This window comes from Mobula birostris, chromosome 11 (assembly GCF_030028105.1).
Source record: "Mobula birostris isolate sMobBir1 chromosome 11, sMobBir1.hap1, whole genome shotgun sequence".
Classification (NCBI taxonomy): Eukaryota; Metazoa; Chordata; class Chondrichthyes; order Myliobatiformes; family Myliobatidae; genus Mobula; species Mobula birostris.
This window is the reverse complement of record NC_092380.1, coordinates 8,656,609-8,673,066: the sequence shown is the minus strand read 5'-3', so window position 1 is coordinate 8,673,066 and position 16,458 is coordinate 8,656,609. Positions and strand designations below refer to the sequence as shown.

Below are 16,458 nucleotides of genomic sequence, written 5' to 3'. Positions count from 1 at the left end.
GGAGAAAGTGGTAAACATCTGGAACACACTGCTGGGAGCAGGGGATGGCGGGTAGATGTTAATATAATAGGGACTTTTAAGAGATTTGTAGATCGGCACATGGAAAAAATGATGGGTAATGGACTTGTAGGAGGGAGGTGTCAGATTGATTTTGGTGTTCCTGTGTGTAAAAAGACCAAATTTCATTACCTCTGTGTGTGATGATAAACCTGATTCTTATATGGGTCTTTGTTGTGGAATGAGAGTGGGAAGGGGGCAGGGAGAGGGGAATAATGGTTGGGAAAAGGGGAAGAGAAAGGGGAGGGTGTGGTAAGCACCAAAGTGACCTTCTGTAATGATCAATAAACCAATTGTTTGGAATCAAATGACCTTGACTGGTGTCTCAGGGCTGTGTGTGTCTGCACTCACGCCACCCCCTGCCCCTGGCACACCTTCTGTGCTACCTGTCCCAAATCCCTCCTGCCGTACTCCATCCTCACCATTCCACAACATAGCATAGTGGACCAAAGGGTCTGCACTGCACTGTACTGTACTGCTCTATGTTCTAGGGTCTAAACGTTTGTGATAACGAACCTGATTCTATTTCTGATTTGGTTACAAATTTACTGACCTGAATAATGAATCTGGGACAGAACCAGGTTTAGATACACACACAAAAAATGCTGAAGCAACTCTGTGGGTAAGATAGTATCTATGGAGGGGAATGGGCAGTTGATTTTTTTAGGTTGGGACCCTTCACCTGGACATGTGCCATTTAGAGATGTTGACTGTCAATTTTCCACCACAGATGCTCCCTGTCCCATTGAGCTCCTCCAGTGTTTTGTGTGTTGCTCCAGATTCCAGTCGTTTGTGTCTTGAGGTTTGCATATACAACATAGAATATAGTCGCACAAACCATTTGGCCCCCAATGTTATGTCTGTTAGGGCGTATTCTGGAGTTATACAATATAGTAAATGTTAATTTCAACAGCAATCAGTCTTCAGATTTGAATGTGGATGGTAGATCGAGTTTAAAGTGCAGCTTAGAACAATGGTCTTCCTAGAGCTGCAGACTGGGGTCAATTGCAAACCAAGAAATGCCAATTCACCTGAGATGTCTGCAAATGCATGAATGCAACTCAGAGACGGAGGTGACTAACACTCATCTTAGGTGCGTTGGTGTGAAGATCTAGGTGTCTGAAATTACGTGCAACTCAAAATAAGCATTATGAATGCATTGTAACTACAGAAATTGTTCTGTTGTTACCCTTGTTCTTTAACATATAAAATGTGATGTAATATTAAGTCAGGGGGCCTCTTCTTCCAGGTGTGTCTCCAGTATGATGCCTGTTTGATATGCAGAATAAAGACTTTTTCACCAGGTTCAGTGTCTCCTGATGACTTTGATCACAATCACAACAGTGCAGACTATTTAATCTGCTCTAAGGTCAATCTAACAGTTTCCTCCTATATGGCCATATGGCCCTCCATTTTTACTATCATTTATGAGCCTATATAAGAGTTTTTTTAAATGTCGCCTAATGTATCTGCCTTTACCACCATCCTTGGCAGCGTGTTCTACACACCCACCACTCTGTGTTTAATAAAAGGTTTAAAGAATCCTTCGAACCTCTATTATACTAGCCCCAGGTGGCTGTGCTTTATGGTTAACTGCTTTGAAATGTGCCTTCTTTTTCTGGAATGCACCTCAAGGCACCACGGTAACACAGCGGTTAGTCAGATGCTATTACAGCTCGGGGTGGGCTGGTGGCGCAATGGGATCAGCGCCGGACTCCGGAGCGAAGGCTTCCGAGTTCGAATCCAAGTCGGGCCACTCCCGGGCATGCTTTTCATCCGTGCCGGGTTGAGTGTCGAGCTAGCCACTTGGCCTCGTAAAAAAAAAGGGTTGAGTCAGGAACGTTCATACCGTGACCCGGTTAATCCGAAAGGAGACCAATCCTGACACTACGCGCCAGCCAAGAATGGCTGACTGTCTGGTGCCACACGCTAAAGATAAAAGCTCGGGGCATCAGAGTTCAAAGTTCAGTTCTGGTGTCCTCTGTAAGGAGTCTCTGTACCCTGTGAAATGTGTGGGTTTTCTCCCAAAGTCCAAAGACACACTGGTTAGTAGGTTAACTGGTCATGGTAAATTGTCCTGTGATTATGTTAGGGTTAAATTGGGGCTATCGAGGGTTGTAGGACAGTGTGGCTCAAAGGGTTGGAAGGGCCTATTTCATACTTTATCAGAAATCTTTAAAAAATAATAAATTACATAACACTTATATCCCAGACTTATGATATGTTTTAACTGTAGACGTAGAGGTGGGAAAGTGTATCCTGACGCTCACCACTGCTGTATCATTCAGTAAAATCTTTTATCTCAGGACCACTTTCTTGCTCTAATTCCATATCTCTTCATTATTCTTCAATACCTACAAAATTGATCAATCCTTGGTTTGAACACGCTCAACAACTGGGCCTCCAAAGTACTCCTGAGTATAGAATTACCACAGATTTTCTCCCTTCTCCTCTCTTCCATAGGCAGAAACACAAAGGCCTGAAAACACCTACCGCCAGGGTTAAGGGCAGCTTCTAGCACGTTATTATAAGAATGGCTCCCCTGGTCGGTAGGATGGACTCTTGACCTCACAATTTAATTTCTTATGATCTTGTATCTCATTGTTTACCTGTACTGCACTTTCTCTGTAGCTGTTAACACTTTATTCTGCATCTGATATTGATTTACCTTGTACTACCTCAGTGCACTGTTGGAGTGATCTGATCTGTATATATATATATGCAAGAGAAGTTTTTCACTGCACCTCGATATACACTAAATGGCCACTCGACTGGCGACACCTGAACGCCTGTTTGTTAATGTAAATAGCTAATCAGCCAATCATGTGGCAGCAACTCAATGTGTAAAAGCATGCAGACATGGTCAAGAGGTCCAGTTGTTGTTCAGACCAACGGGAAGAAATGGGATCTGAGTGACTTTGACCGTGGAATGATTGTTGGTGCCAGATGGGGTGGTTTGAGTATCTCAGAAACTGCTGATCTCCTGGGATTTTCATGCACGATGGTCTCTAGAATTTACAGAGAATGGTTAACAAAACAAAAAAACATCCAATGAATGGAGGGTCTGTGGGTGAAAAAAAACCTTGTTAATAGGGGAGATCAGAGGAGAATAGCCAGACTGGTTCAAGCTGACTGGAAGGCAACAGCAACTCAAATAACCAGACGTTACAACAATGGTGTACAGAAGAGGATCTCTGAACACACAACACATCGAACCTTGAAGAGGATGGGCTACAGTGGAAGAATACCATGAACATACACTCAGTGGCCACTGTATTAGGTACAGAAGCTCCCTGATAAACTGGCCACTGAGTGGTTGTGACAATAATCAACCAGTATCTCCAATACCTCTCTGGGGGAAGAAATCTGTGACCCTTAGAGATTGTAATCCCTGGTCCAAAGTCAAAGTCAAGTCAAAGTAAATTTATTATCGAAGTACATATACAACCATATACAACCCTGAGAGTCATCGACTTGCAGGCATTTACAAGAAAGTAAAGAAATTCAATAGAAATTATTTTTTTTATTTACATAAACAAGGACTGACAAACAATGAATATGCAAAAAAGATAAACTGTGCAAAGGAAACAACTCTGAAAATCAGTTGTCGAGACCTTGAAAGTGAGTCCGTAGGTTGTGGAACCAATTCAGGGTTGAGGTGAGTGAAGTTACCCAAGCTAGTTCTGTATTTGCACAACTTATTTAATTTAACTACTTATATATACCTACTGTAATACACAGGTTTTTTTCCTTATTAGTATCGTGTATTGCATCGTACTGCTGCAGCAAAATTAACAAATTCCACGACAAATGCTGGTGATATTAAACCTGGTTCTGATTGAAAGTGACTCCAGTTCACTGATGGGGTGACTGAAGTTGAGCGAAGATACCCCCACACAACGCACATAAAAGTTGCTGGTGAACGCAGCAGGCCAGGCAGCACCTATAGGAAGAGGTAGATTCGACGTTTTGGGCCGAGACCCTTTGTCAGGAATAACTGAAAGAAGAGCTAGTACTTTCAAATCTCTTACTAACTCTTCTTTCAGTTCGTCCTGACGAAGGGTCTCGGCTCGAAACGTCGACTGTACCTCTTCCTAGAGATGCTGCCTGGCCTGCTGCGTTCACCAGCAACTTTGATGTGTGTTGCCTGATATTCCAGCATCTGCAGGATATCCTCGTGTTTGCAAAGATATCCCCTGTGGTTTTACAGCCTGATGGTTGAGGGGTTATTACTGATTCTGAACCTGCAGGTGTGGGACCTAAGGCTCCTGTACCTCCTTCCCGACGGGAGTACTGAGAAGACAGTGTGGCCTGGATGATGCTTTCTTGTGGCAGTGCTCATTGGTGGGGAGAGTTTTGCCTGCGATGGAAGGCCTGAATCCATCACTTTCTATACACTATTCCATTTCCAGGTATTGGTGTTTCTATGTACCAGAGGGGCAATATCAACTCTGCAGCTATCCCTTCAAGCTCCTTAACATGGTTTAATGTATTATATCAAGTAGCATTAATTTGCCATAATGAAAAGGGGAAGGAAATATTAATGAATGCAGTGGGAATAGGGGATCTCCAGCTAATCTCGCCCGCCGCCCCTCCTCCCACATTCAGTCAGACTGACAGAAAGGCGGCTGTGTCACCGTGAGCGAGCGCCGCTGATCTAGAAGAGCAGTAAGTGTGAGAGAAAGGCACCAACAGATTGCAGTCATTAAATTTGCAAGCTCTGAAGGTGTTGAATAACATCTCCGTGGTGGCCTAAAGCTTCCTGCATGTTGCCCGACAACAGGAGCATGCCAGCCTGAGATATAACAGACTCTGTGAGGTAAAATGTTTGACATCTACGAGCTTCAGTGTTCGGCTTGCACAGGGGACACCAGTCTTGGGCATTCGCGCGGAACACTCGAGGTCAGAGGAGTTTCACGCTGTGCTCACCTTTACGGGTCCAGATGAGGTGGACATGATTTACCACTCAAAGGGACTGAGTACATAACAGTCCGAGTACAATACTGAGGGAGTGGGACACTGCTGATGGGTCATTACTGAGGGGGTGCTGCACTTCCAGAGGGACAGTACCGAGGGGGTGCTGCACTGTCAGAGGGACAGTGCCGAGGGGGTGCTGCACTGTCAGAGGGACGGTACCGAGGGGGTGCCGCACTGTCGGAGGGACAGTACCGAGGGAGGTGTCCCACTGTCGGAGGGACGGTACCGAGGGAGTGCCGCATCATCGGAGGGACGGTACCGAGGGAGTGCCTCACCGTCGGAGGGACAGTACCAAGGGTGTATCTCACTGTCAGAGGGATGAGGGAGTGTCTCACCATCGGAGGGACAGTACCGAGGGAGTATCTCACAGTCAGAGGGACAGTACTGAGGGAGTGTCTCACTGTCAGAGGGACAGTACTGAGGGGAGTGTCTCACTGTCGGAAGGACAGTACTGAGGGAGTGTCTCACTGTCAGAGGGACGGTACTGAGGGAGTGTCTCACTGTCAGAGGGACAGTCCCGAGGGAGTGTCTCACTGTCAGAAGGACGGTACTGAGGGAGTATCGCATCATCGGAGGGACGGTACCGAGGGAGAGCCTCACCGTCGGAGGGACGGTACCGACTGAGTGTGAAAAAGATAACATACTGTACAAATGCTAAAAGACATAAAAATCATGGCATTAGCTCTTCCACCCACCGAGTGCACGCTGTCTACCAACCGCACTTCTGCACTAATACTACACTAACCCCTATTTTTATTGGAGGGGCAGTAGATTGACGATCATTGGCGCTGGAAAGTGATTGTGCAAATTGCTATGCTACCATGCTGCTGCAGTGCATGGATAAAGGCAAGTTTGGGGACTGGGAAGAGTTTTTCAGTGGTTACTGAGTTGGTGAAGTGCGAGTCTATCATAACTCAAGTTACTGAGATGGAAGGAACCAGTAATCAGGAAGGGTAATGAGAGAGAGAGATCGACTGGAATAGTGGAACGAGCTGCCAGTGCAAGTCCTGCCTGCAGATTCAATTTCAATGTTTAAGAGAAGTTTGGATAGGTACATGGATGGTAGGGGTATGGAGGGTTATGGTCTTAGTGCAGGTAAATAGAAGTAGGCAACTGAAATGCTTTGGCATGGACTAGATGGGCCAAAGGGCCTGTTTCTGTGCTGTACTTTTCTCTGACTCTAAATAGGGAGAGGGGAGGAGTGAGTATCTGCAGAAGCCAGCAATCTCCACTGCCTGTTCTAGAGTCTTGAAATGGTCAGTGGCTGACTGAACCTGCTATCTTTAGTCTGCAATTTCAAAAATAATCTTTCAGGGCTGTGACATTTAAGATGTGTTTATTTTTGTAGTTTCATAATTTTGCTTATTTGAGACATTACACACTCAAACCAGCCGGGGAAAGGAGCAGGGGAAATCGAAACCATTGGATCATCTTTATTCTTCTCTGGACCGTGCTTAACTCCTCGTGGCTAGTGAACTGCTCAGACGTAAACATCAGCCTCTGAGATTATTTCTGGATCTCAGAATGGTCATTGATTATTGAAGCAGGTCCGCAAAACAGTTCAATTATTGTTTTTGAGGAATACACAATGGTTAATGTGCAGAAGGAAGACATTCAGTCTATCAAGTCTATGCTGGATTTGTGTAAGAGAAGCTCAGCAAGTCTCACTCCTGGTGAAGGGTCTCAGCCTGAAGCGTCAACTGTTCATTCCCCTCCATTGGTGCTGCCTGACTTGCTGAGATCCTCCAGCATTTTGTGAATGTTGGTCAAGTATCTACTGTATTTAAGTCCCATACCCTCTCATTCTCCCTATTGTTCTTTCATTGTGTGCCATGTCATGACATAGGGGATCGTGATTTTTCCATGACTATGATCGTTCTTGGCAAATTTTACGGCAGAAGTGGTTTGCCATTGTCCTTTTCTGTGCAGTGATCTTTACAAGATGGGTGACTCCAGCCGTTATCAGTACTCTTCAGACGTTGTCTGCCTGGCATCAGTGGTCACATAACCAGGACTTGTGATATGCACCAGCTGCTCATACGACCATCCACCACCTGTTCCCATGGCTTCACATGACTCTGATCGGGGGGTGGGGGGGGATAAGCAGGTTCTACACCTTGTCCAATGGTGACCTGCAGGCTAGTGGAGGAAAGGAGTGCCTTACACCTCCTTTGGTAGAGACGTATCTCTGCCCCGCCACTGCATTCTTCCCATAACCTTGAAAACCTTTCAGTTGTTTATTCGGTCACTTCACTCAGCAATGCATTTCAGACCCTATGTCTTTTGTAGAATAGTTTACCACTGATGGTTCTTCTGCCAAATGTGCTGATTCATTTTTTGGATCTTGACCGATCCACTAAAGGGAATTGTGTTTCTCTATCCCTGGTCTTGTTGCTATGGATAAAATCACGGCAACAAGATGGGGGATAGAGAAAGGTTATTCTCTTTAGTGGACCCCCCGCACATCTTCTTGCGACCTTCTCTATCGTCAGCCAAAGAACTCCAATTTCGCAAATCTATCCACATAATTCAAGTCCTACTTCCATGAAGTTATTTTGGTAAATCTCCTCTGAAAACTTTCTAAAATACTTCAAAGATTACATCCCTTATTTCACCTTGATGCTTTGCTAACATTTCCCCCACAATCTTCAAACTTTAGAAGCAGTGAGAACTGTCATAGACCAAGGACATGTTGATGGTGCTGCAGAATGGGAAACGGATCGCAGATTTCCTAAAGTCTCCCACCCAGAATATGGGCAAAGCTCCAGTCATAGCTAAACCAGACAAGCACTTGAATGGTCAAGGCATAGGTTCCTTGGGTCAAATCCTACACCAGCATGGTAGTGTAATGGTTAGCAGAACACTATTGCAGCTCTAGTGACCCAGGTTCAATTCCCGCCACTGTCTATAAAAAAATCGTATGTTCTCCCTGTGACCACGTGGCTTTTCTTTGGGTTTCAAATTCTAAAGCTTCTCCATGGATTGTCACCTTGTCGCAGTGGAGCAGCTTGTGTGGTCCTGTGATCCCGAGAGCGATGCCGTCTGGAGCTATGCTCCTGGTAGGGTCACCCATGGCAGTAAGGTCGAGGGAGAGGTCTCTGACAAAGAACAATCCAACCAAGACCTCAACGGTGGAACAGACGGATGGGGTTACTTCGAACCCAGCTGCTGTGAAGGCGGATGAAGGCTGCAACAAATCCATCAGCTCCAATCATCGTGGTGTCCATGCCATTGGAATCAGTTGGGTGATTTGTGAAGTATCGTGTGCTTCTTGGAGTGCAACATCAAGTACACGTTAAACAAATAGACGTACAGGTGTCTTCGCTCTGTGGGCCACTTCTTCAGAATGAAGACCATCATCCTCGACCTCGAGGGATAGCCATGAATGAACAAAAAATTCTAAAGACGTACAGTTAGGCTCAGTAAGTGGTGGGCATGCTATGTTGGTGTTGGAAGTGTGGCTTTCTTCATTGGTATGTTCTGTTTGTTGTTATTAGTATTGTTTTGCTGTGCTTGGTGGGCACCAAAATTTGTGGCTGCATCCTTTGTTGTTAATTCAACTGATGAGTTTCACTGTATGTTTCGATGTATATAGAGTCATAGAAAAGTACAGCATAGAAACAGGCCCTTCGGCCCATCTAGTCTGTGCCAAAACCATTTAGATTGCCTACTCCCATCAACCTGCACTGGGACCATGGCCGTCCATACCTCTCCCATCCATGTACCCATCCACACTTCCGTGGAATGTCGAACTTGAGCTCGCATGCACCACTTGCTCTGGCAGCTCATTCCACACTCTCACGACCTGAGTGAAGAGGTTTCCCCTCATGTTCCCCTTAAGCTTTTTACCTTTCACCTTTAGCCCATGACCTCTAGTTGTAGTCCCATCCAAACTCAGGTGGAAAAAGCTTGCTTGCATTTACAGACATCCCACCCTGCAAAAACTCATTCCAGGGAGGTAGCACCACCATTTCAGGGAGGTAGCAGTCCCGCCCCCCGCAACCCCATATTCCCCCTACAGGTCGACCTCCAAGGGTGTATGTAATACTTTGTTTAGTGATTTTGTCTAACCTGTAAACCAAGTTGGGTATATGCAGAAAATGTGACATTAAAATATGTACATATATTATATATTATATTATCATGTTTATTCTATTACAACTTTAAGCAAGTCTACAGGGAGTTTGGCGTCATCACGTAGGACATCAATAGAGTAGCTCCTTAGCAGCCAGCCAGCTAGTTTAAATAATGTTAGCTACGCTAATGAACGAATGACACCTGTTAAACTCACCTCAACATGTCTTTTACAGTCTTAACCCACCATGGGCAGTAGAAAAGTCACTGTTGCAAACGGTGCAGCGAGCAACACTGTCATTATTTTTGAGGTCGACTGTAAAGCCGGCCCACAGAGAAAACTGAGAGGTCTACTTAGCACGACGAGAGACCAATCAGGATGTTCGCTCTCGCTCTCCCTCTCCCTCTCAAAACGATCGATTTGCAGGACCCTATCCATACCCCTCAGAATTTTGTATATCTTTATCAAATCTCCTGTCAATGTGTGAGATTTAAAAAAAAATCTGAACCTGAGTCCTAGTGCAGTGGCTAGCACAATGCTTTACAGCATCGGCGACCCCGGGTTCAATTCCCACTGCTGCCTGTAAGGCGCTTGTACGTTCTCCCCGCGACTGCGTGGGTTTCCTCCGGGTTCTCCGGTTTCCTCCCACAGTCCAAAGACATGCGGATTGGTAGGTTAATTGGTCATTGTAAATTGTCCTGTGATTAAGTTAGGATTGAATCGGGGGATTTCTGGGCAGTGTGGCTGAAGGCCCAAAAGGACCTTTCTGCACTGGATTATAACGTGCAGAGTGCAATGTGGAGACATGCGATGTATGAAAACCAGAGACAGAACGTTGGTTAAAAGCGACAGAGTTGTTGTTCAGAAGGATGAAGGTGTCCTTGTAGAAACACATTCAGTTCGCATGCAGGGCCACAGCAAGTAATTAGAAAAGCAAATGGAACGTTGGACTTTATTGCAAGAAGAGTGGATTATAACAGTAGGGAAGTGCTGCTGCAAGATAACCAGGCTTTTGGTGAGCTGATTCAATGTTCATTGCTTGTTGTTTTTCTCTCTTTAATTAAACAGGAATGTCCTTGCCCTTGACAGAGTTTAGGGAGAGTTGATTTGGTTACTTTCTAGGAGGGGTGCTGTCTCAGGAGGTTAAGCGTTGTGCCAATACCCAAATTCTGGAAGAACCAGAAGAATGAAGGGGGTTAGTAAGCTGAAAGGATGGTTCCCCCATGTGAGAGAATCGACACGAAGGGAGACACTTTCAGAGGCAGAGTGAAAAGAGGAATTTCTTCCCCAAGGCTTGTGGATGTTTGTTCATGGTTCCTTAAGAACATAACAAACAGGAGTCAGAATCAGGGTTAATATTTACTTATTTGGCAATACAGTGTGCAGTAGTCCCTTCTGGGCCTTTGGGCTCAGCAACCACCCTGACAAACCTCATTAAGCCTAGCCTCATCACGGGACAATTCACAAAGACGATTTAACCTACCCGCTACGTCTTTGTACTGTGGGAGGAAACTGGAGCACAAGGGGAAAACCCATGTATTTTACAGGGATGACTCCTTACAGAATGGCACCGGAATTGAACTCTGAACTCTGGAACGCCCTAAGCTGTAATAACATTGCATTGCCTACACTACTTTGGGGTAGTGTGTGTATGTATATATATATATATATATATATATATATATCACTTAATGTTTGTCTTGAAATTTGTTGTTTTGTAGTGCAGGACATAACATATAGAAAATATACTACAAATTAAAATAATATATAAATAATTGGTACAAAGAAGAGAGCAAAAATAGTGAGGTAGTGGCGTGGGTTCATGGACTGTTCAGAAATCTGATGGCAGAGGGGTAGAAGCTGTTCCTAAGATGCTGAGTGTGAGTCTTCGGGTTCCTGTACCTTTTCCTTGATGGTAGACCCTTCGTAATGGATGCCATCTTTTTGCGGCATTTCCTTTTGAAGATACCCTTAATGCTGGGGTGGCTAGGTTTCCATGTCCAGTCTTTCTAGGCCTTTCAATATTTGAAAGATTTTAATGAGATTCTCCCCCCGCCATTGTCCTCTAAATCTCCTCTGCTGATGAACCTAATTTACCTCCTGACTCGAGGATGATTCTCTGCACATTACTGGTGGAGAATCTCCCTACAGATCTATGGGACAAGATGTTCTCTGCTCAAGGGAGATCAGCACAATGTGTTTCATGGAAAAAACAAATCGAACTGCGTCAGTGTGATTCACAAGCAGACCTGAGAATCATGGCAACGCTTTTAAAGCAAGCCAGGAACTCCACTGGTGAATGCTCACGATGGCACTAAATAATCTGCTGGGAACTTGTTTTGGATTTAACCAAACTATGATATGAATCCAATTGAATATTGGAAAGCCTAGATAGAGTTAGTGTAGTGCAAATGTTTCCTATAGTGGGGAATCAAGGACTAGAGGACACAACCTTGGAATAGAAAGACTTCCCTTCAGAACAGAAATGAGGAGGAATTTCGTTATCCAGAGGGTAGTGAATCTGTGGAATTTATTGTCACAGGAGGCTGTGGTGGTTAAGTCACTGGATGTATTTGAAGTGGAGGTTGATGGGTCCTTGATTAGTAAGAGCGCCAAAGGTAATGGGATGAAGGCAGGAGAATGGGGATGAGAGAGATAATAAAACAGCCACGATGGAATGGCTGAGCCACCTCAACGGGCCTAACAGCCAAATTCTGCTCCTACATCTTACGGTCTTATCGTCTTAACAGGAAGTTGCCTGGATTAGAGAACATACCTTCTCTGTGGAAAGACAGAAGATCTGAACTGCATGTTAATGCTTTCTCAATGAGGAGAAAGCCTTGCCTACAAATCGGAGGTTGTGCATTGGAGCCCCACTCCAGAACATAAAAATCTGGGTGAATGTTCTCAGTGTGAAACTGTAGGGAGCAGTCTTTTGGATCAGATGTTAAGCCAGACCACTGCCCAATCCGTCACGCAGATCAAAACAGTTTAGTCATACCAGGGGGTCCTCACCAATAGTTATTCATGAAAAAGTAAATTATAAGAGTCCTGAAGAAGGGTCTTGGCTCAAAACGTCAACTATTTACTCTTTTCCATAGATGCTTCCTGGCCTGCTGAATTCCTCCAGCATTATGTGAGTATCACTTTGATTTCCAGCATCTGCAGATTTTCTCCTTCATTATTATCGAGTATTTTGAGTAATGTCCACAGATAATCTCAACATAGCTGTGTGAAAATTGATTGCTGCCTTTCCAATTTTATAATAGTTTCTACGTTTCAAAAAATGTATTTGGCTCTGAAGAACTTTGGGGAATCTGACGGGTAGGATTTTCTTGGTGATTTGCGCTCAATCCCATTTCCAAATCTCAATAACAAAAACACATAAACAACCCAGCCACAAAACAAATACAGACAGGGGTAGACATTATGGTCCATCAGGCCAGTTGCACCATTCATCAAGGTCATGAAGATCCAATCAAGGCTTCTGTTCCACCTTCCTGACTATTCCCTATTATACTTGACTCCCTTATAGGCCAATAACCGATACTTTTTTGGCTTGATTGTCTTCAATAACTTTGCCTCCACAGCTCTCCAGAGTAAAGAATTCCAACGATTAATGACCCACTGAGGGAAGAAATTCCTCCTCGTCTTTGTCTTAGAAGATTGATGTCTTATACAGCAGCTATGCTCCCCTGATATTGCGCCGCTCTGAGGCAAAGCATCCTTACTTCTATCTTATTGACTTCAAAATCATACAAGTCTCAGTAAGATTACCTCATTCTTCCAATACAATTGAGCACAGGCCCAAGCTGCTTACACTTGCTGCTTGGAACAATTCTTGGTAAATCGGTTTATTACTGTCACGTACACTGAGATACATTGAAAAACATGGTTTTGCATGCCGTCCATTCAGATCATTTCACTACATCGAGGTGATACAAGGGAGGACAATAACAGAATGTGGGATGTAGTGTTACAGTTACGGAGAGGTGCAGGTAATCAATAAGCTGAAAGGTCACAATGTGGAAGATAAAGATTAGCTTTACTTGTTGCAACATTGAAACATACAGCAAAATATATTGTTTGTGTCAATGACCAACACACAGTCTGAGATGTGCAGACCAGAAGTCTCATCATACTTAAGGCACCACCATAACATGTCCTTTACTAACCCTAACCTGTACATCCTTGGAGAAAACCAAAAAACCTGGATGAAGCCCACATGGTCACAGGGGAAGAACATACAAACTCTTTGCTAACATGTCTGACATGTCAGTCCATGGCCTCCTCTACTGCCGTGATGGGGCCACACTCAGGTTGGATGAGCATCACTTTATATTCCGTCTGGGTAGCCTCGAACCTGATGGCATGAACTCAAACTTCTGGTAATTACTCCCCAACCTCTCTTTCACCATTCCCCATTCCTGTTTCCCTCTCTCACCTTACCTGCGCATCACCTCCCTCTAGTTCTCCTCACCCTACCCTTTCTTCCATGGTCTCTGTCCTCTCCTATCAGATTCCCCCTTCTCCAGCCCTTTATCTCTTTCACCAAAGGACTTCCCAACTCTTTACTTCACCCCTCCCCCTCTGCTAGCTTCACCTTTCACCTACAACCTTGTACTTCTGCTCCTCTCCCCCCCCCTTCCTACTGTCACTTCCTATCTATCTTCCAGACCCGATGAAGGGTCTCAGACCGAAACGTCAACTGTTCACTCTTTTCCATAGATGCCACCTGGCCTGCTGAGCTCCTCCAGTGTATTTTGTGCGTATCACTTTGACTTCCAACATCTGCAGAATTTCTCTTGTTTGTCACCTTACTTCCAGCAGTGGGAAATGAACCCTGATCGTACAGCCAGCATAGTAATAGTGCTGGGCTACCATGTCACTTTGCTGTGAAGTCAAGTGTCCATCTTAATGTATGAGTGATCCGTTTAATAGATAGATCACTTTTCACCATCTTTGAAGTTTCTTCCTCCAGGTAGTTAATCTGATCAATCATTCTAGTTAGCCCACCCTCTCTGTTACCTCAGTCACTACATTGCACAGTAAACACATTAAACTATTTTTTATAATGCTGTTAACATTGAGAATACATGCCTGCATTTAAGTATTTATGCACGTTATTCCATATCCATGCTTTAACCTGTAAGGCAACGCAGACAAAATGTCCAAGAAACTCAGCAGCATGGTGCGAAGACAATAAACTATCCCTCAACGTCAGCAAGATGAAGGAATTGGTTGTTGACTTCAGAAGGAGTAGCGGACCGCACGACCCAATTTACATCGGTGGTGCGCAAGTGGAACAGGTCAAAAGCTTTAAGTTCCTTGGGGTCAATATCACAATGACCTGACTTGGTCCAATCAAGCAGAGTTCACTGCCAAGAAGGCCCACCAGCGCCTTTACTTCCTGAGAAAACTAAAGAAATTTGGCCTGTCCCCTAAAACCCTCACTAATTTTTATAGATGCACCGAAGAAAGCATTCTTCTAGGGTGCATCACAACCTGGTATGGAAGTTGTCCTGTCCAAGACCGGAAGAAGCTGCAGAAGATCGTGAACACGGCCCAGCACATCACACAAACCAATCTTCCGTCCTTGGACTCACTTTACACCGCACACTGTCGGAGCAGTGCTGCCAGGATAATCAAGGACAAGATCCACCCAGCCAATACACTCTTCGTCCCTCTTCCCTCCGGGTGAAGGTTCAGGAGCTTGAAGACTCGTACGGCCAGATTTGGGAACAGCTTCTTTCCAACTGTGATAAGACTTCTGAACAGATCCCGACCCGGATCTGGGCCGTACCCTCCAAATATCCGGACCTGCCTCTCGTTTTTTTTGCACTACCTTACTTTCCATTTTCTATTTTCTATTTATGATTTATAATTTAAATTTTTAATATTTACTCATTTTAACTATCTTTAATATTTTTAATATTTAATATTTGTAATCCAGGGGTGTGAAGCGCAGAATCAAATATCGCTGTGATGATTGTACGTTCTAGTACCAATTGTTTGGCGACAATAAAGTATAAAGTATCTATGGAAATGAATAGATAGACAATATTTCGGGCTGAGACCCTACTTCAGGACTGAGAATGTAGGGGAAAGATACCAGAATAAAAAGGTGGGAGTGGGGGAGATGGTGCTGAAGGAGGCTAGCAGGAAGGTGATGGGTGAAGCCAGGTGGGTGGGAAAGGTCAAGGGCTGGAGAAGAAGGAGACCAATAGGAGAGGAGAGTAGACTACAGGAGAAGGGGACCCAGGGGAAGTGATAAGCTAAGTTTTATAGAATTCTTTTCTCTTATAATTAGAACACAAACACAGAACATGTGCTGAACCAAGTTAAATTAACAAATTTCACAACACATGCCAGTGATAATAAACCTGATTCTGATTCTAATCAGTGGTTGAATATTGTTTTTTTATTGCATGCTGCACCCTGACAAGAACACCGCAGCAAATTCCTAATACACGTAAATGTATATGGCGAATAAAGTTGATTCTTGGTAACAGGGGTGTTATCCTCACCCCTTCCATCACAGGAGTCAAATTTGTGATTTTGCCTCCAATCCAAATGTCCCTCTCACTACATGAGGAGACCAAATGCTTGCAGTGCTAGCTGCCCTCCTGGTGCAGCCACACTAACACTCTATGCAGTTACTGATAGGTAGATAAATAGATACTTTATTGATTGCAAAGGAAATTACAGTGCACAGTACTTTTAGTGCTTTCCACTTTCACCCAACACTGCACTCAGTGGCCACTTTATTAGGTACACCTGTTCACCTGCTCATTAATGCAAATATCTAATCAGCCAATCATGCGGCAACAACTCAATTGATAAAAGCATGCAGACATGGTCAAGAGGTTCAGTTTTTGTCCAGACTAAACATCAGAATGGAGAAGGAATGTGATCTAAGTGACTTTGACAGTGGAATGATTGCTGGTGCCAGACGGGGTGGTTTGAGTATCTCAGAAACTGCTGATCTCCTGGGATTTTCCCCAACAGCAGTCTCTAGAGTTTACAGAGAATGATGCGAGAAAAAACATCCAGTGAGCAGCAGTTCTGTGGGGGAAAGCACCTTGTTAAATGAGAGAGGTCAGGGGAGAATGGCCAGACTGGTTCAAGCTGACAAGAAGGTGACAGTAACTCAAATAACCACACGTTACAACAGTGGTGTGCAGAAGAGCATCCCTGAATGCACAGCATGTTGAACCTTGAAGCGGATGGGCTACTGGAGCAGAAAATGATGGACATACACTCAGTAGTCAGTTTATTAGATATAGGAGGTAACTAATAAAGTGGCCACTGAATGTATATGGCCTTTGCAACAAGGCCCCTACATCCTA

General features: G+C 44.4%; 1 protein-coding gene across 1 annotated transcript in view; it reads right to left on the bottom strand.

Annotated features, from left to right (window-relative positions):
* The window catches only part of LOC140205397 (voltage-dependent T-type calcium channel subunit alpha-1I-like), a 426,562-nt gene that overhangs the window by 268,655 nt on the left and 141,449 nt on the right, over window positions 1–16,458 (bottom strand). The gene's annotated exons all lie outside the window — the stretch shown is intronic.